Raw genomic sequence first — 21,495 nt, 5'->3', positions numbered from 1 at the left:
GTGAGCTTTGATGAAGATGAAGATTCTGAGTTTAGATTTGAACAGCGTTTCAGCAAGTTTGATATAAGTTGTTTTGGTGCAGAATCGTTAACCTTGCTTCTCATCAGAACTTCATATTTATAGGCGTTGAGAAGATGACCGTTGAGTGCATTTAATGCTTTGCGTGTTCCGTACAGCATTGCATTTAATGTTATACGCTTTTGTCAACTACCTCGAGCCTTGTTCACGCTGTGTCTACTGACGTAGCCTTTAGTAGCTTTTAACGTTCCTTTTGTCAGTCAGCGTAGTCTGCCACCTGTACTTCCTTCTGATCTGATGTTTGTGAATACGACGTTTGAATATCATCAGAGTCAAACAGCTTGGTGCATAGCATCTTCTGATCTTCTGACCTTGAAGTGCTTCTGAGCGTGATACCATCTTCTGATCTTCAGTGCTTCTGATCTCATGTTCTTCTGATGCTTCCATAGACCCATGTTCTGATTCTGCTTCGACCATCTTCTGATGTCTTGCCAGACCATGTTCTGATGTTGCATGCTGAACCATTTGAGACACAACTTCTGAGCGCTGAATTATGCGTACTCTTTATATATTTCCTGAAAGGGAAATTGCATTGGATTAGAGTACCATATTATCTTAAGCAAAATTCATATTATTGTTATCATCAAAACTAAGATAATTGATAAGAACAAATCTTGTTCTAACAGATTTAAGCTTAGACTCACTAAAGTATTACAACAGTAATGTAGTGAGGTTGAAGATGAAGTTTCTGAGCTTTGAGTTGAACAGCGTTTCAGCAAGTTTTTCAGAATAAGTTCGTTCAGGATTCGTAACCTTGCTTCTCATCAGAACTTCATATATATAGGCGTTTGAGAAGATGACCGTTGAGAGCATTTAATGCTTTGCGTATTCCGTACAGCATTGCATTTAATGTTTCGCTGTTTTGTCAACTACCTCGAGCCTTGCTTTTGCTGTGACTACTGACATTGCCTTTAATAGCTTCTAACGTTCCTTTTGTCAGTCAGCGTAGCCTGCCATCTAGTACTTGATTCTAATTTGTTCTTTGTAAATACTACGTTGAAAATCATCAGAGTACAAACAGCTTGGTGCAGAGCATCTTCTGATCTTCTGATCTTGATATGCTTCTGAGCGTGATTCCATGACTTCAGTGCTTCTGCTTCTGAACTCAAGTTCTTCTGATGCTTCTAAAAGACCATGTTCTGATTCTGCTTGACCATCTTCTGATGTCTTGCCAGACCATGTGCTGAAGTTGCATACTGAACCTTCTGAGTCAAAGCCTCTTAGCGCTGATTTGTGCATACTCTTTATATATTTCCTGAAAAGGAAATTGCATAGGATTAGAGTACCACATTATCTAGAGCAAAATTCATATACATTGTTATCATCAAAACTAAGATTATTGATCAGAACAATTCTTGTTCTAACAATCTCCCCCTTTTTGATGATGACAAAAACATATATAAATGATATGAATTTGCAATCAGAATAACAGACGGCAAAAGACAATTACACAGTTATAGCATAAGCATATAAACATAATGTGAATGTGTCTCCCCCTGAGATTAACAATCTCCCCCTGAGATGAATAATCTCCCCCGAAATTAATACTAGAAGAATTTTATAAATAAAAGACTTCCCTGAGTATTTCAGTAGAGACGTTCACATATGCTTGAATTTCAGAACATTCACTGCTTCTGATTTCTGCTTCCATAGGACAGCTTCAGAACATTGAATTTCTTTAGATCCTCAGAACATTCACAGCTTCTGATTCCTGCTTCCATAGGACAGCTTCAGAACTTGAATTTCTTTGATCCTCAGAACATTCACATCTTCTGATTCCTGCTTCCAGCGGACAGCTTCAGAGCTTGAATTTCTTCTTACATCACTTCATGCTAGATTGTATCAGAACATTGTTGAATGTACCAGAGCATTATCAGAGCATCTCTACATCCTGAAATGTTACAGAACAAAACTAAACGACAAAAGTCAGCATGAATGAATCAGAACATAAAATATGTTTCAGAACACATAATATGTATCAGAGCCATATAAGCCAAATAGAATGTATCAGAACATATTCTATCATCAGAATATCTGAACATTCTTCCTTCTTGCTTCTGATTCTGAAGCTTCATAGCACTCAGCTTGCTTCAAGAATCCAAGAGCGTATTCCTTTTACAGAATTTGCGATTCCTCATGATTTTGCTTCTAATGTTGAGCTTTCAATCCTGCAAAACAACTTAGAAACATATGAAGCTTGCAGCTTCTGTTAGTAATGTGGGGGCTTTCTTCCCAGCAACTGCTAATATAAATCAAATCATTTATCACTATTTCTCCCCCTTTTTTGTCATAACATCAAAAAGAATAAAAAAGATCCAGATGTAAGCACAGGACAAATGGAAAGAAAACAAATAATCATTGATAAAAAGCAGAGGTACAAGAGTTATGCAGAATAAGCTTTTCATTGATTAACCAAACAGGATTACAAAAGATGTATGCTGATACACAAGTGCAACAAGCAAAGAAAACTACAAGGACACAAAGACTACAACCCTAGCCTAGTCCTAATCTAAGCCAGCATATCATGAATCCCAGCGTTGTTCTTGCTCTTGCTTGGCCATCAAATCTTGAAACTCTGCATGCCTGAGCAGCTCCCAGAGAAAGAAGTAAATGAATACAAGGGAGGAACTGAGAACAGTTCGCCAGGAGAGAGCGTATTCTCAGATGGGCTTTCCCTTAACATAGAAGTTAAGTCCTTATGGAACCTAACTTCATCCAATATCTCAAGAAATTCTTCTTCCTTTGGACAAATGTTGATAACAGCATCAAAGAAGAGATCTGACTTGAGAAAAACTTGGAATGCCATCCCGAGATATGTTTCTCATCCTGTAACCTATTAACCCTTCCATCCGTTCTATTCAAATAGATCAGCCACTTTTGAGACTTAGTTTCTTCAACAGGTTTAAAGTCTTGATGAAGGGAACTAGGCGAAGGATTCATGATGAACGCTAGATCGATGAAGAATGAACTAGGGTTTACGCAAAAGATATTCATAGAAAAGTGAGAGAAAGAGAGAGAGAGAGAGAGAGAGAGAGAGAGAGAGAGAGAGAGAGAGAGAGAGAGAGAGAGAGCGCAAGGATTGATTGAAGAATGCAAAGAAATGGAGAAATAAATAGAGGGAATGTGGGGAAGGAAACGTTCTAGGGAAGGGAAACGTTTGACGGATATAAAAACGAAAAATAAAAGAAAAGAAATGATGAATGGCATTTAATGTTACGTGACAAGAGGAGAGAGAAACTATGACAAATGAAGTAATAGAACAGTTACCTATGAAAGGCGCCTCCTCAACTGCACGCAAGTTTGTCCAAATAGGATAGACACGTGTAACCATCTGGAAAGCTAGATACAGCTGTATTTACTTTAAAAGATATTCTGAATCAACTTAGACAATGAAACGTTAGTAATAAACGAGTCACTACTTCTAATTGATTTAAGATCAGAACTTCTTATAAAACAATAATCCAATCTCATTTCAGAAGATAGCCATACATAAGATTTTCTCATCTTCTCATTTTGGGCATACATCCATACTGATATTCTTCAGAATGAACTTAAACCTATCTTCAGCCAGGGGTTTTGTAAAGATATCAGCCCATTGATGGTCTGTATCCACAAAGTTTAAAGATATAACACCCTTCTGAACATAGTCCCTTATGAAATGATGTTTAATCTCAATATGTTTAGCTTTTGAATGTAAGATAGGATTCTTAGATAAACATATAGCAGAAGTATTATCACAGAAAATAGGAATGTTACTCTCATATATCTGATAATCTTCTAGCTGACTTCTCATCCAGAGCATTTGTGTGCTACATCCAGCAGCAGCAACATATTCTGCTTCTGTTGTTGAGAGGGCAATAGTAGCTTGCTTCTTGCTGTACCATGAGATTAGGTGACTTCCAAGAAATTGACAACTTCCAGAAGTACTCTTCCTTTCTATTCTATCTCCAGCATAGTCAGCATCACAGAATCCTACTAAGTTGTAATCTTTGGATCTTCTGTAAACTAAACCAACATTAGTAGTACCTTTCAGATACCTCAGAATTCTCTTAACCGCAGTTAAATGAGATTCTCTCGGATCTGATTGGAATCTAGCACACAAACAAACACTGAAGAGAATGTCAGGTCTAGAAGCAGTTAGGTATATAAGAGATCCAATCATACCTATGTACAACTTCTGATCTACCTTCTTACTTACCTCATCCTTACCTAGGACACATGTTGGATGCATAGGAGTTTTGGCTTCTTTGCTTTCAGAAAGATTAAACTTCTTCAGAAGTTCTTTCACATACTTCGTTTGATGAACATAGGTTCCTTCTGATGTTTGATTGATTTGAATCCCAAGGAAATACTTGAGTTCACCCATCATGCTCATCTCAAACTCAGCCTGCATAGACTCAGCAAACTCCTTTCCAAGTGTAGCATTAGATGTTCTAAAGATAATATCATCAACATATATTTGACAAATTAAAATATCCTTTTTAAATGTTTTACAGAAGAGAGTAGTGTCCACTTTTCCTCAAGTGAAACAATTTTCCAGAAGGAAAGAACTCAAACGTTCATACCAAGCTCTAGGAGCTTGTTTCAATCCGTATAATGATTTCTTTAATTTAAAAACATGATTTGGAGACATGGAGTCTTCAAAACCAGGAGGTTGATAGACATAAACTTCTTCATCTATGTAACCATTTAAGAAGACACTCTTAACATCCATCTGATAAAGAGTGATGTTGTGTTGAGTGGCAAAAGAAATTAATAGACGAATAGATTCTAACCTGGCCACTGGTGCAAAGGTTTCTGTGTAGTCAATCCCTTCTTGCTGACTATAACCTTGAGCCACCAGTCTGGCTTTGTTTCTTACCACTTCTCCCTTCTCGCTTAGCTTGTTTCTGAACACCCACTTAGTGCCAATGATGTTAAATCCTTTTGGTCTAGGAACCAAGTCCCATACATCATTCCTTGTAAACTGATTGAGTTCTTCTTGCATGGCAATTATCCAGTCTGGATCTTCTAGAGCTTGATCAACAGAAGTTGGCTCGATCAAAGAAACAAGACCTAATTGACATTCTGCATTGTTCTTAAGGAATGCCCTTGTTCTGATGGGATCGTCTTTCTTTCCAAGGATCACATCTTCTGAATGAGCTGAAGCAAGTCTAGGTGATCTTCTGATTGTTGGCTCTTCAGAAATCCTGAGATTCTCTAAAGATGCAGCAACTTGATCTTCTGATCCATTGCTTCTGAGACTATCAGCTTCTGCAGCATTGCTTCTTGGGTCTACTGCTTCTGAGATATCAATATCAAAATCTGCAAAATTCTCAAACTGCTTTGGCTTTTCAAGACCAAGCTTATCATCAAACCTGATATTGATTGATTCTTCTACAATCAATGTTTCAGTATTGTATACTCTGTAGCCTTTAGAGCGTTCAGAATATCCAAGAAGGAAACACTTTTGTGCCTTAGAATCAAACTTACCAAGATGATCTTTAGAGTTCAGAATAAAACAAACACATCCAAAAGGATGAAAATATGAAATGTTGGGCTTTCTGTTCTTCCACAATTCATAAGGAGTCTTATTTAGAATAGGTCTTATAGAGATTCTATTCTGAATATAACATGCAGTGTTTATTGCTTCTGCCCAGAAGTGCTTAGCCATATTGGTTTCGTTGATCATGGTTCTGGCCATTTCTTGTAGAGTCCTATTCTTTCGTTCTACAACTCCATTTTGTTGTGGAGTTCTAGGACAAGAGAAATCATGGGCAATACCATTTTCTTTGAAGAACTTCTCAAAGAATTTGTTCTCAAATTCACCACCATGATCACTTCTGACCTTTATGATTTTACACTCCTTCTCAGTTTGGATCTGAGTGCAGAATTCAAAGAACACTGAATGAGACTCATCCTTGTGTTTCAAGAACTTTACCCATGTCCAGCGGCTATAATCATCAACGATGACTAATCCATATTTCTTCCCTCTGATAGATGCTGTTTTGACTGGGCCAAACAGATCAATGTGCAAGAGTTCTAACGGCCTTGAGGTAGAAACAACATTCTTAGACTTGAATGCAGGTCTGGAGAACTTGCCCTTCTGACATGCTTCACAAAGAGCATCTGATTTGTATTTCAGATTTGGGAGTCCTCTGACCAGATTTAGTTTGTTAATCTGAGAAATCTTTCTCAAACTAGCATGACCTAATCTTCTGTGCCAGACCCATTGCTCTTCAGAAACAGACATAAGACAAGTCACCTTCTGCTTCTCAAGATCAGAAAGATCAATCTTATAAATGTTGTTCTTCCTCTTGCCTGTAAATAGGATTGAGCCATCCTTCTGACTTACAGCCTTGCAAGACTTTTGATTGAAGATTATATCATAACCATTGTCACTTAATTGACTTATGGATAATAAGTTATGCGTTAATCCTTCTACAAGAAGTACATTAGTTATGGAAGGAGAGATACCAAGACTTATGGTTCCAGAGCCAATGATTTTGCCCTTCTGATCTCTCCAAACTTGACTTCTCCACCTGGTTTAAGCACCAGGTCTTGGAATGTAGACCTTCTTCCCGTCATGTGTCGCGAGCACCCAGAGTCCAGGTACCATGACATTTTGCTTTTTGTCCTCTTTGCCGCCAAGGATATCTGCAACAGAAATTATCTTCTCCTTAGGTACCCACAATTTCTTGGGTCCTTTATTGTTAGTTCTCCTCAAGTTCTGATTGAACTTGGGTTTAGCAAAATATTTAACAGGAGGAACAGCATGATATTCTTTAGGTTTGTCAGCATGATATTTCTTAGGATGTGTCACATGCTTCTTGGTGTGAACAGTGTTAAACTTCTGTGCATGTGAAGTGAGCCTAATATCATGAGCATGGCCATATTTGAACTGATCATACAATGGCTTGTATGTGATCTTCAGATCATCAACAGGTTCAAATTTATGTGAGGTATCACCCTCATAGCCAAAACCAAACCTTCTGTTTCCAGAAACACCATATATCATAGAAGCAAGATGACTTCTGCCAATACTTCTAGATAAGAACTTTCTGAAGCTCGAATCATATTCTTTCAGAATATGATTCATGCTAGGAATGGGTTTTTCTGTTTCAGAAGGAGATCCACTATCTTTGGATAGATTTAAAACTTTTTCCTTCAGTTCAGAATTTTCCAATTCCAGCTTCTTAGTTTCAAATTCAAACTGCTTTTTCAGCTTTTTGTATTTGATACTAAGATGAGCCTTGAGTTCCAGAAGTTCTGTTAAATTGGAAACTAACTCTTCTCTAGATAGTTCAGAAAATACCTCTTCAGAATCTGATTCTGATGTAGATTTTGATCCGTCATCCATTGTGGCCATTAGTGCCAGATTTGCCTGCTCATCTTCAAAGTCTGATTCTGATTCTGAATCATCCCATGTTGCCATAAGACCTTTCTTCTTATGAAACTTCTTCTTGGGATTCTCCTTCTGAAGTTTTGGACACTCGTTCTTGTAATGTCCAGGCTCATTGCACTCATAGCAGACAGCCTTCTTCTTGTCAGATCTTCTGTCACCAGAATATTTTCCTCGTTCAAATCTCTTTGAACTTCTGAAGCTTCTGAACTTCCTTTGCTTGCTCTTCCAGAGTTAGATTACCCTTCTGGAGATCATGGACAGTTCATCTTCTTCTTCTGATTCTGATTCTTCAGGATCTTCTTCTTCAGCCTGAAAAGTGTTAGTGCATTTTTTAAAATTAGATTTTAATGCAACAGACTTACCTTTCTTCTGAGGTTCATTTGCGCCAAGTTCAATCTCATGACTCCTCAGGGCACTGATCAGCTCTTCCAAAGAAACTCCATTCAGATTCTTCGCAATCTTGAATGCAGTCACCATTGGGCCCCATCTTCTGGGCAAGCTTCTGATGATCTTCTTTACATGATCAGCTTTGGTGTAGCCTTTGTCCAGAACTCTTAATCCAGCAGTCAGAGTTTGAAATCTTGAAAACATCTTCTCAATGTCTTCATCATCCTCCATCTTGAAGGCTTCGTACTTCTGGATTAGTGCAAGAGCTTTGGTCTCCTTAACTTGAGCATTTCCTTCATGAGTCATTTTCAAGGACTCATATATGTCATGGGCCGTTTCCCTGTTAGATATCTTCTCATACTCAGCATGAGAGATAGCATTCAGCAAAACAGTCCTGCATTTGTGATGATTTTTGAAATCTTTCTTTTGATCATCAGTCATTTCGCTTCTCGTGAGCCTTACACCAGTAGCTTTAACAGGATGTTTGTAACCATCCAACAGAAGATCCCATAGATCAGCATCCAGACCAAGAAAGTAACTTTCCAGTTTATCTTTCCAGTATTCAAAATTTTCACCATCAAATACTGGTGGTCTAGTATAACCATTGTTACCATTGTATTGCTCAGCAGAGCCAGATGTAGATGCAGTTGGATTTGTTTGAACTTCACCAGCCATCTTTTACTGAAGCGTTTTTCTCTTCCTGAATCTTTTCTAAACACGGTTAAGTGCTTGCACCTTAGAACCGGCGCTCTGATGCCAATTGAAGGAAAGAAAAACACTTAGAAAGGGGGGGTTTGAATAAGTGTAGTTTCAAAAACTCGTAAGATAAAAATAATTTGCACAAGTATTTTTATCCTGGTTTGTTGTTAACTAAACTACTCCAGTCCACCCTATACAAGGTGATTTACCTCAACTGAGGATTTAATCCACTAATCACACGAGATTACAATGGTTTTCCACTTAGACAACTTCTAAGTCTTCTAGAGTCTTCTGATCACAACCTGATCACTCTAGGAACAAATGCTTAGACACAAGCTAAGACTTTCTTAGAGTATCCTGACCACCACGTGATCACTCTAATTACAACTGCTTAGACACAAGCAAAGACTTCCTAGAGTATCCTGATCAACACTTGATCACTCTAGTTACTTACAAATTAATGTAATCAATTCTAAGAGTATTACAATTGCTTCTTAAAAGCGATAATCACAAACTGTGATATTTCTCTTACAGATTTAAGCTTAGACTCACTAAAGTATTACAACAGTAATGTAGTGAGGTTGAAGATGAAGTTTCTGAGCTTTGAGTTGAACAGCGTTTCAGCAAGTTTTTCAGAATAAGTTCGTTCAGGATTCGTAACCTTGCTTCTCATCAGAACTTCATATATATAGGCGTTTGAGAAGATGACCGTTGAGAGCATTTAATGCTTTGCGTATTCCGTACAGCATTGCATTTAATGTTTCACTGTTTTGTCAACTACCTCGAGCCTTGCTTTTGCTGTGACTACTGACATTGCCTTTAATAGCTTCTAACATTCCTTTTGTCAGTCAGCGTAGCCTGCCATCTAGTACTTGATTCTGATTTGTTCTTTGTAAATACTACGTTGAAAATCATCAGAGTACAAACAGCTTGGTGCAGAGAATCTTCTGATCTTTTGATCTTGATATGCTTCTGAGCGTGATTCCATGACTTCAGTGCTTCTGCTTCTGAACTCAAGTTCTTCTGATGCTTCTAAAAGACCATGTTCTGATTCTGCTTGACCATCTTCTGATGTCTTGCCAGACCATGTGCTGAAGTTGCATACTGAACCTTCTGAGTCAAAGCCTCTTAGCGTTGATTAGTGCATACTCTATATATTTCCTGAAAAGGAAATTGCATAGGATTAGAGTACCACATTATCTAGAGCAAAATTCATATACATTGTTATCATCAAAACTAAGATTATTGATCAGAACAATTCTTGTTCTAACAATCTCCCCCTTTTTGATGATGACAAAAACATATATAAATGATATGAATTTGCAATCAGAATAACAGACGGCAACAGACAATTACACAGTTATAGCATAAGCATATAAACATAATATGAATGTGTCTCCCCCTGAGATTAACAATCTCCCCCTGAGATGAATAATCTCCCCCGAAATTAATACTAGAAGAATTTTATAAATAAAAGACTTCCCTGAGTATTTCAGTAGAGACGTTCACATATGCTTGAATTTCAGAACATTCACTGCTTCTGATTTCTGCTTCCATAGGACAGCTTCAGAACATTGAATTTCTTTAGATCCTCAGAACATTCACAGCTTCTGATTCCTGCTTCCATAGGACAGCTTCAGAACTTGAATTTCTTTGATCCTCAGAACATTCACAGCTTCTGATTCCTGCTTCCAGCGGACAGCTTCAGAGCTTGAATTTCTTCTTACATCACTTCATGCTAGATTGTATCAGAACATTGTTGAATGTACCAGAGCATCATCAGAGCATCTCTACATCCTGAAATGTTACAGAACAAAACTAAACGACAAAAGTCAGCATGAATGAATCAGAACATAAAATATGTTTTAGAACACATAATATGTATCAGAGCCATATAAGCCAAATAGAATGTATCAGAACATATTCTATCATCAGAATATCTGAACATTCTTCCTTCTTGCTTCTGATTCTGAAGCTTCATAGCACTCAGCTTGCTTCAAGAATCCAAGAGCGTATTCCTTTTACAGAATTTGCGATTCCTCATGATTTTGCTTCTAATGTTGAGCTTTCAATCCTGCAAAACAACTTAGAAACATATGAAGCTTGCAGCTTCTGTTAGTAATGTGGGGGCTTTCTTCCCAGCAACTGCTAATATAAATCAAATCATTTATCACTATTTCTCCCCCTTTTTTGTCATAACATCAAAAAGAATAAAAAAGATTCAGATGTAAGCACAGGACAAATGGAAAGAAAACAAATAATCATTGATAAAAAAGCAGAGGTACAAGAGTTATGCAGAATAAGCTTTTCATTAATTAACCAAACAGGATTACAAAAGATGTATGCTGATACACAAGTGCAACAAGCAAAGAAAACTACAAGTACACAAAGACTACAACCCTAGCCTAGTCCTAATCCAAGCCAGCATATCATGAATCCCAGCGTTGTTCTTTCTCTTGCTTGGCCATCAAATCTTGAAACTCTGCATGCCTGAGCAGCTCCCAGAGAAAGAAGTAAATGAATACAAGGGAGGAACTGAGAACAGTTCGCCAGGAGAGAGCGTATTCTCAGATGGGCTTTCCCTTAACATAGAAGTTAAGTCCTTATGGAACCTAACTTCATCCAATATCTCAAGAAAGTCTTCTTCCTTTGGACAAATGTTGATAACAGCATCAAAGAAGAGATCTGACTTGAGAAAAACTTGGAATGCCATCCCGAGATATGTTTCTCATCCTGTAACCTATTAACCCTTCCATCCGTTCTATTCAAATAGATCAGCCACTTTTGAGACTTAGTTTCTACAAGAAATGGCCAGAACCATGATCAATGAAACCAATATGGCTAAGCATTTCTGGGCAGAAGCAATAAACACTGCGTGTTATATTCAGAATAGAATCTCTATCAGACCTATTCTAAATAAGACTCCTTATGAATTGTGGAAGAACAGAAAGCCCAACATTTCATATTTCCATCTGTCATACCCCAAAATTTGCCCAATATATTTATTCATATTTCAATCCATATGACTGTGAAATGCTCAAAAACACACAAGAAAGAAGCATGTGGTCTCTCTCCTAAGCAACAGGCTCCAAACTAGGGTTTTGATTCTCTTAAAGTAAAATCAACTGCTGATACCTCAAGTGGACCTCATGGCCTCTCATATGCCTCACAATACCCTCATGACAAGTTTCAAGCTCTGATTCCACAGAATGTTCAGTCAACTGCTCAAACGAACAATGATCGACTAGTTGACCTAAAAGTCAAACTATGGTCAAACCACAGTCAAGACTTCTGATTTTTGGTCGACATCCTCATTATGAAGTATCATCCATCATTTGATCAAAAGTTTGATCATGAGTCATCAAGAAAGCTCCAGAATCATCAAGAACCTGAGTTTCTAAATTAGGGTTTTTAAAGAAAAAGTCAACTGAACTTTGACCAGCCATAACGCCCACATGGAACGTCAAAAATTTTCCATCCAAAGCTCATCTTGAAGGAAATTTGATTCTCTACAAAATTGTGTCTCACATGCCAAGTCTAAAAATGCTTCATTTGAGAGATATGGACCAAAACATTATAGGTCCTTTTCAAAAGTCAACAAAAAGACATCTTATTCAAAAGGTCATAAAACGAGAATGGAAAATAATTTTGATATGGGACCAAAGACACTGGTTCGAGGACCCTCTAAGGTTTCTGAAATGTCCTAGAACATTTCCATTCCTCAAAAATTAAGAGAGATATACCTTGTCAAAGTTGGGTTATTTTGGAGGAAAAAATGTAAAGAAAAAGGATTCAAAATGAATATTTTTACAAAGGAGCCCAACTTTTTATGGCCCAACCTTGTTCCTCAAGTAATCCAAGAAATTCAATATGAATGCCACGAATTATGTGTGATTTTTTGATTTTATGTGAATTTTTTATTCATTAAAAGTCAATTTAAATCAAATAATTAAAAGGAAATACAAGAGATTTGTTTTGGTTTCATGTTCCAATCAATTCCAATCATTTGAATATCATATTTATGATTCAATTTCGTGCTAAACAAAATTGGTAAAATTAGATGGAGATTGGGCATATTTAGAAAGATTGACAAATCAATTTTCTTCAAATTCCAATTTTTGGATTCAAGGAAGATCCACTTCAAATTTGTTAACCTAACCAATCCCTATAAGTACACAAACGGGTTCAGAAGCAAGGGGGCGGATTACACAAGGGTTGCAGGCAAGAACACCTATTCAAAAACTCAAGAGAAGTGTGAATTCGGTTTCGGATATAGAGCTTTGTTCAAAGTGTTTTAAAAGATCAAACACGTTTCAGAGGACCGGCTGAAGCTATATCATTCATCCCAAGGTCTTGAATCGCCCAGAAGACGTGTCCAGAAGTCAAGGTTTGTTCTCTTCGAACTTGAATTCAATTCCATAATTGCGTGCATTATAAATGGTTTTTGAATGAATATTAGTGTTTAATTCAATGCTGCGAACGTTTCTGGATAAATTAATTGATGTTTGATTACTTGTATGCAAAACCACCATTGTTAGGGTTTGAGTTTTAAAGTTGGGGTTTTTCGTTTTAAGCCAAATTACAATGAATTATGAACGCCGTTGAATTCCTAAGGGAAGAGAAAGTTTATCCATGGCTCCAGGATTAATAGCCGCTGCGTATGAGGTTTTGTTGTTTACAGGTACAATAGTGACGGACGCTTAGTTGTAGGTATAGCCCAGGTCTAAAACGACGGCTGGGTGGAGAAGACAAGAACGTGGCCTCACGTTATTGGCCGGTTTAAACTGCGCGCGCATTTGCTATTAACCCTATGCTTTTCATATTTTATTTAGTGCAGGCGTTGTTTATTCAGGTAAAGTGGTTGGTTGAGTTGGCAAAAGGGCTTGCGTATCACTCTCGTGGCCTGAGTTCGATCCCCGCTTGCCATATGTTTTTTTTCAGTGAATTAACCTTATTCCAGATCACATGCGTGCCACCAGAAGAGGCTACGGTACACCCTCACACTTGGGCCTTTGGATTACCGTCAAGGTAGATCTGACGCCCAGCACTCATCAGCTTCACCATGGAATCTCAATGGAATACCATACCGGATCCACAGCTAAGTCCCTCAAATTATTTTATTTATTTATTTTAGTATTGTTTTTTGCTATATGCTTTATTTTTGTTTTATTCTATAGAATTTCTTTCTAAAAACCTTTTCTACTTAAACTTTCTTCTAAAGTATTTCTTTTCTTTTTATTTCCTTTCATAAAAAATATTAAAAATAAGAATGTTCATTCATTTTAAATGATTTTATTTTATTTTTAATTGTTAAAATTAGTTTGAATCGTTTAATTAATTATAAAAATATTCTATTAATTGATAAAAAACAAATATTAGGGTTGATATTTAATCGAAACCCTATTTTCACCGATTTAATTAATTAGGTTGAAAATCATTAATTAATTAAATTGATTTATTTATTCTATTAACCAGGGTTAACTTGTATCCTAATCAGGTTTTGCGGGAACTATCCATACACTGAATATTTTATTTTCTGTGCCTTTTCAGGTTGCTTTTCAAATACGTTCCGACTACGCGCCACGCCCTTCACAAAGCTAAGTATTTAATTTATTCTATTTTAAAAGTCTGTTTCGTTTCCTTTTGATTTTAGGGTTTGCCCTTATATTTCTGAACTGTGCATACATTCACCCTTCTCTATTACTTGCTTTGCCATTCCTCAGGGTTAACCCCGAGGGCTTCCCGCTAACCATATCAGATCAAATCAAGCTAAGTACTTTTGTTTATTTTTATTTTAAATACATTATATCCTTATTTTTAGGGTTGACTGTGTTCGCCTTCGAACCGATAAATGCACTCACCCTATTTTATTTGCCTTTTCCAGGGTATGTCAAATTGCCAAAGCCACGAGTTTGGTAACCCTAAACCCTAACCTTTTATCTTTCTGTTTAATTATTACTTGTGTCAAACCCTATTAAGGGATCCGCTGGTTACAATTTCCCTCCCCCATATTACTGTTTCTTGCCTTATATTATCTGCGTGGTTAGTAAAATAGGGAGTGGCAACCATGAATTGAATTTAGAATCATTAATTTACAAGATAATATAATTGAATATAATCACGTGATTGGTGCACACACGCACGCTTTTGGGTAACCTCTCTCTGTTGCCTTGTTGCCTGTTGCCTTGTTGCCTTGCTGCCTCGTGTTTTTTTGCAGAATAAGCCAAGTCCCTCGAATACGAGGATACCTCAGCCACGTTGCCTCGATAAAAAGGTCACGACCCTAAATGATGCTGCCTTCGATACACAAATGACCTCGACCCTCGGAAGTTGCCTACGGAAAAAGGCTGAGGTATCTTCTGGCTGCCTATGAAATGGCTTAGTCTGATCCTTGCCTTAGACTACCTGCCCTTCTATGGCATGGGACAGTCTTATGGCAAAGGATGCTTCGATGACCCTTCAACCTCCAAACGAAAGGCTTCCTGCCCTCTTATGGCAAGGATAGACCCTTTCATTCTGAAAGGCTAAAAAGAGACCTATCATCTGAGTTTAAGGTAATTGCCCCTAATTGCCTTGCAATGCTCAAATCTTTTTATTATATTCTTTCTCATAATTTTTCAAAAGGGCAACGCTTATTCACAAGCTAAAGTCCCGATCTCTTTCATCTACATTTTCTAATCAAACGAGCAAGCAAAGCAATTAAGAGCCCATGGAAAACCATGGATGCAAAGGGTGCCTTACACCTTCCCTTTGCATAAATTACCCCCCGAACTCAGATTTCTTAAAAGGTTTTTTTCTGTTTCTTTTTGCCTTTCCGAATATTGTTTGGATAAAATAAAAGTCGGTGGCGACTCTTGCTTACCGCGACATTTCAATCGATAAAAAGTCAGTTCACCGTATTACACCATCCTTTTGGATGTGTATGTTTTATTCTGAATACTAAAGATCATCTTGGTAAGTTTGATTCTAAAGCACAAAAGTGTTTCCTTCTTGGATATTCTGAACGCTCTAAAGGCTACAGAGTATACAATACTGAAACATTGATTGTAGAAGAATCAATCAATATCAGGTTTGATGATAAGCTTGGTCTTGAAAAACCAAAGCAGTTTGAGAATTTTGCAGATTTTGATATTGATATATCAGAAGCAGTAGAACCAAGAAGCAAAGCTGCAGAAGCTGATAGTCTCAGAAGCAATGGATCAGAAGATCAAGTTGCTGCATCTTTAGAGAATCTCAGGATTTCTGAAGAGCCAACAGTCAGAAGATCACCTAGACTTTCATCAGCTCATTCAGAAGATGTGATCCTTGGGAAGAAAGATGATCCCATCAAAACAAGGGCATTCCTTAAGAACAATGCAGAATGTCAATTAGGTCTTGTTTCTTTGATCGAGCCAACTTCTGTTGATCAAGCTCTAGAAGATCCAGACTGGATAATTGCCATGCAAGAAGAACTGAATCAGTTTACAAGGAATGATGTATGGGACTTGGTTCCTAGACCAAAAGGATTTAACATCATCGGCACTAAGTGGGTGTTCAGAAACAAGCTAAGCGAGAAGGGAGAAGTGGTAAGAAACAAAGCCAGACTGGTTGCTCAAGGTTATAGTCAGCAAAAAGGGATTGACTACACAGAAACCTTTGCACCAGTGGCCAGGTTAGAATCTATTCGTCTATTAATTTCTTTTGCCACTCAACACAACATCACTCTTTATCAGACGGATGTCAAGAGTGCCTTCTTAAATGGTTATATAGATGAAGAAGTTTATGTCCATCAACCTCCTGGTTTTGAAGACTCCAAGTCTCCAAATCATGTTTTTAAATTAAAGAAATCATTAAACGGATTGAAGCAAGCTCCGAGAGCTTGGTATGAACGTTTAAGTTCTTTCCTTCTGGAAAATGATTTCACTAGAGGAAAAGTGGACACTACTCTCTTTTGTAAAACCTTTAAAAAGGATATTTTAATATGTCAAATATATGTTGATGATATCATCTTTGGAACATCTAATGCTACATTTGGAAAGGAGTTTGCTGAGTCTATGCAGGCTGAATTTGAAATGAGCATGATGGGAGAACTCAAGTATTTCCTTGGGATTCAAATCAACCAAACTTCTGATGGAACCTATGTTCATCAAACGAAGTGTGTGAAAGAACTTCTGAAGAAGTTTAATCTTTCTGAAAGTAAAGAAGCCAAAACTCCTATGCATCCAACATGTGTCCTAGGTAAGGATGAGGTAAGTAAGAAGGTAGATCAGAAGTTGTACAGAGGTATGATTGGATCTCTTCTATACCTAACTGCTTCTAGACCTGACATTCTCTTCACTGTTTGTTTGTGTGCTAGATTCCAATCAGATCCGAGAGAATCTCATTTAACTGCGGTTAAGAGAATTCTGAGGTATCTGAAAGGTACTACTAATGTTGGTTTAGTTTACAGAAGATCCAAAGATTACAACTTAGTAGGATTCTGTGATGATGACTATGCTGGAGATAGAATAGAAAGGAAGAGCACTTCTGGAAGTTGTCAATTTCTTCGAAGTCATCTGATCTCATGGTACAGCAAGAAGCAAGCTACTATTGCCCTCTCAACAACAGAAGCAGAATATGTTGCTGCTGCTGGGTGTAGCACACAAATGCTCTGGATGAGAAGTCAGCTAGAAGATTATCAGATATATGAGAGTAACATTCCTATTTTCTGTGATAATACTTCTGCTATATGTTTATCTAAGAATCCTATCTTACATTCAAAAGCTAAACATATTGAGATTAAACATCATTTCATAAGGGACTATGTTCAGAAGGGTGTTATATCTTTAAACTTTGTGGATACAGACCATCAATGGGATGATATCTTTACAAAACCCCTTGCTGAAGATAGGTTTAAGTTCATTCTGAAGAATATCAGTATGGATTTATGCCCAGAATGAGAAGATGAGAAGATCTTATGTATGAGTATCTTCTGAAATGAGATCGGATTAGTCTTTTATAAGAAGTTCTGATTGTGATCAATTAGAAGTTGTGATTCTGTTATTACTAACGTTTCATTGTCTAAGTTGACTCAGAATCTGTTTAAAAGTAAAACAGCTGTAACTGGCTATCCAGATGGTAAACACGTGTTCACTATTTCTGGACAAGCGTGCGTGCAGTTGAGGGGACGCCTACTTAGGTAACTGTGCTAATCACTTCTTTTGTCATTATTATCTCTCCTCACGTCATGTAACATTAAATGATATCCATCATTTCCTTTTGAAGGATAGAAAAACACTTAGAAAGGGGGGGTTTGAATAAGTGTAGCTTTAAAAACTTGACCGATAAAAATAAATTGCACAGTTATTTTTATCCTGGTTCGTTGTTAACTAAACTACTCCAGTCCACCCCCGCAGAGATGATTTACCTCAACTGAGGATTTAATCCACTAATCGCACGGATTACAATGGTTTTCCACTTAGTCAGCAACTAAGTCTTCCAGAGTCTTCTGATCACACACTGATCACTCCAGGAACAACTGCTTAGATACCCTCTAAGACTTTCTAGAGTATTCTGATCCACACGATCACTCTAGTTACAACCTGCTTAGATAACCTCTAAGACTTCCTAGAGTATTCTGATCCACACGATCACTCTAGTTCCTTACAACTTAATGTAATCAATTCTAAGAGTATTACAATTGCTTCTTAAAAGCTATAATCACAAACTGTGATATTTCTCTTAACGTTTAAGCTTAATCTCACTAATATATTACAACAGCAATGTAGTGAGCTTTGATGAAGATGAAGATTCTGAGCTTTGAATAGAACAGAGTTTCAGCAAGTTAATATGAGTTGTTTTGTTCAGAATCGTTAACCTTGCTTCTCATCAGAACTTCATATTTATAGGCGTTGGAGAAGATGACCGTTGAGTGCATTTAATGCTTTGCGTGTTCCGTACAGCATCGCATTTAATGTTATACGCTTTTGTCAACTACCTCGAGCCTTGTTCACGCTGTGTCTACTGACGTTGCCTTTTAATAGCCTCTAACGTTCCTTTTGTCAGTCAGCGTAGCTTGCCACTTGTACTTCCTTCTGATCTGATGTTTGTGAATACAACGTTTGAATATCATCAGAGTCAAACAGCTTGGTGCAAAGCATCTTCTGATCTTCTGACCTTGAAGTGCTTCTGAGCGTGATACCATCAGAACTTCAGTGCTTCTGATCTCATGTTCTTCTGATGCTTCCATAGACCCATGTTCTGATTCTGCTTCGACCATCTTCTGATGTCTTGCCAGACCATGTTCTGATGTTGCATGCTGAACCCTTTGAGACAAAGCTTCTGAGCGCTGAATTATGCATACTCTTTATATATTTCCTGAAAAGGAAATTGCATTGGATTAGAGTACCATATTATCTTAAGCAAAATTCATATTATTGTTATCATCAAAACTAAGATAATTGATCAGAACAAATCTTGTTCTAACAATCTCCCCCTTTTTGATGATGACAAAAACATATATAAATGATATGAATTTGCGATCAGAAAGAGCAGACGGCAAAAGACAAATTACACAGCTATAGCATAAGCATGTGAATATGTCTCCCCCTGAGATTAACAATCTCCCCCTGAGATAAATAATCTCCCCCTGAAATAAATACTCGAAGAACTTTAATAAAAGACTTCCCTGATTATTTCGGTAGAGACGATCACATAAGCTTCTGTCTTCAGAGAATTCATAGCTTCTGACTTCTGCTTCCATTGGACAGCTTCAGAACTTGAATTTCTTTAGATCCCTAGAACACTCATAGCTTCTGATTCCTGCTTCCGTTTAGGACAGCTTCAGAACTTGAATTTCTTTGATCATCAGAACATTCACAACTTCTGATTCCTGCTTCCATCTAGGACAGCTTCAGAACTTGAATTTCTTTGATCTTCAGAACATTCACAGCTTCTGATTTCTGCTTCCATTTAGGACAGCTTCAGAGCTTGAGTTTTCTGGATCTTTAGAACATTCACAGCTTCTGATTTCTGCTTCCCTCGGATAGCTTCAGAGCTTTGAATTTCTACCAACATCACTTCATGCTAGATTTGTATCAGAACATTGTTGAATGTACCAGAGCATCTCTTACATCCTGAAATGTTACAGAACAAAAAACTAAACGACAAAAGTCAGCATGAACGAGTCAGAACATAAAATGTATATTAGAACACATGATATGTATCAGAGCCATATAGGCTAAAATAATGTATCAGAGCAAATAGAATTTTGTCAGAGAAAATAGACAAATTCTATTATCAATGCTTCTGATTCATTCTTCTTTCTTGCTTCTGATTTCTGAAGCTTGACAGCACTCAGCTTGCTTTAGTTTCCATGAGCTTATTCTTTTTACAGAATAACGCTTCTTATGGTTTTTCTTCTTGTGTTTGCTTTGAAGATTTTCTTCACTTCTTTATACCTGCAAAACACTTAAACCATATAGAGCTTGCAGTTCTTGTTAGTAAATGTGTGGGAGCTTTACCCAGCAACTGATAGATTAATCAAATCATTTATCATTTATCTTCTCCCCCTTTTTGTCATAACATCAAAAAAGCAGAAAAGATTCAGATGCAAAGCAAGAGACAAAAGGAAAGAAACACAAATAACTTTTCATTGATAATCAAAAGATATTACAAAAGGTTCTTATGTTTAACAAGATGAGAAACATTCCTAGCAAATACATAAAAAGTCATCCCAAGAGGAAATGACTACAAAAATTAAAAACAAAACCCTAGCAAGACACATTCTGTGTCAACCCATCAAGAATCCCTGTGGTCTTCTTGTCTTTCCAGACTAGAACCTCCACTGTAGGAGAGATCCAAGAGACCAAAGAGGAAGAGAGGGACAGTTCACAGACAGAGAACTGCTGTTGCAAACGGGGCTTTCTCTTAACATAGAAGTTAAGAATATCATTCTTAACCTCTTCCCATAACTCAAGAAAGTCTTCTGCCTTTGGATGAAAGTTGATAACAACATCAAAGAAGAGGTCTGACTTGAGAGGTATTAGGAGAGCCATCCCGAGATATGCAGAGATCTGCCGCCTTTGAGTCATAGATCTTCAACAGGCTTAGAGCATGATTAAGAGATCCAGACAAAGAATTCAAGATGAACGCTAGGTTTGAACTAGGATTTTTTAAAGAAAGAAGAACTTTATTTTAGCAAGAGAAAAAACGAGAGAGAGAGAGAGAGAGAGAGAAAACTTGATGAGGAATGCAAAGAGATAGAGAAAGAAAACAGAGACAGAGTGTAATAGAGAAAATATAAGAGAGAAGGACAAGCGTTTGAAGAGTATTTAAAAGAAAATAAAGTGAAACAAATGATGGATAGCATTTAATGTTACGTGACATGAGGAGAGATAATAAAGACAAATGAGGTGACTAGCACAGTTACATATGGTCGGCGTCCCTTCAACTGCACGCGCGCTTATCCATGAACAGTAACGACAGGTTTACCATCCCGAGATAAAACGTTACAGCTGTTTTGCTTTAAAAGAGGTTCTGAATCAACTTAGACAATGAAACGTTAGTAATAACCAAATCATAATTTCTAAAAGATTACTTCTGATTAAAAAAATAATCCACTTTCATTTCAGAAGATACTCATACATAAGAACTTCTCATCTTCTCATTCTGGGCATAAATCCATACTGATGTTCTTCAGAATGAACTGAAACCTATCTTCAGCCAGGGGTTTTGTAAAGATATCAGCCCATTGATGGTCTGTATCCACAAAGTTTAAAGATAGAACACCCTTCTGAACATAGTCCCTTATGAAATGATGTTTAATCTCAATATGTTTAGCTTTTGAATGAAGAATAGGATTCTTAGATAAACATATAGCAGAAGTATTATCACAGAATATAGGAATGTTACTCTCATATATCTGATAATCTTCTAGCTGACTCTTCATCCAGAGCATCTGTGTACTGCAACTAGCAGCAGCGACATAT

This window comes from Vicia villosa, linkage group LG7, assembly GCF_029867415.1.
Source record: "Vicia villosa cultivar HV-30 ecotype Madison, WI linkage group LG7, Vvil1.0, whole genome shotgun sequence".
Classification (NCBI taxonomy): Eukaryota; Viridiplantae; Streptophyta; class Magnoliopsida; order Fabales; family Fabaceae; genus Vicia; species Vicia villosa.
This window is presented reverse-complemented; position numbering follows the sequence as displayed.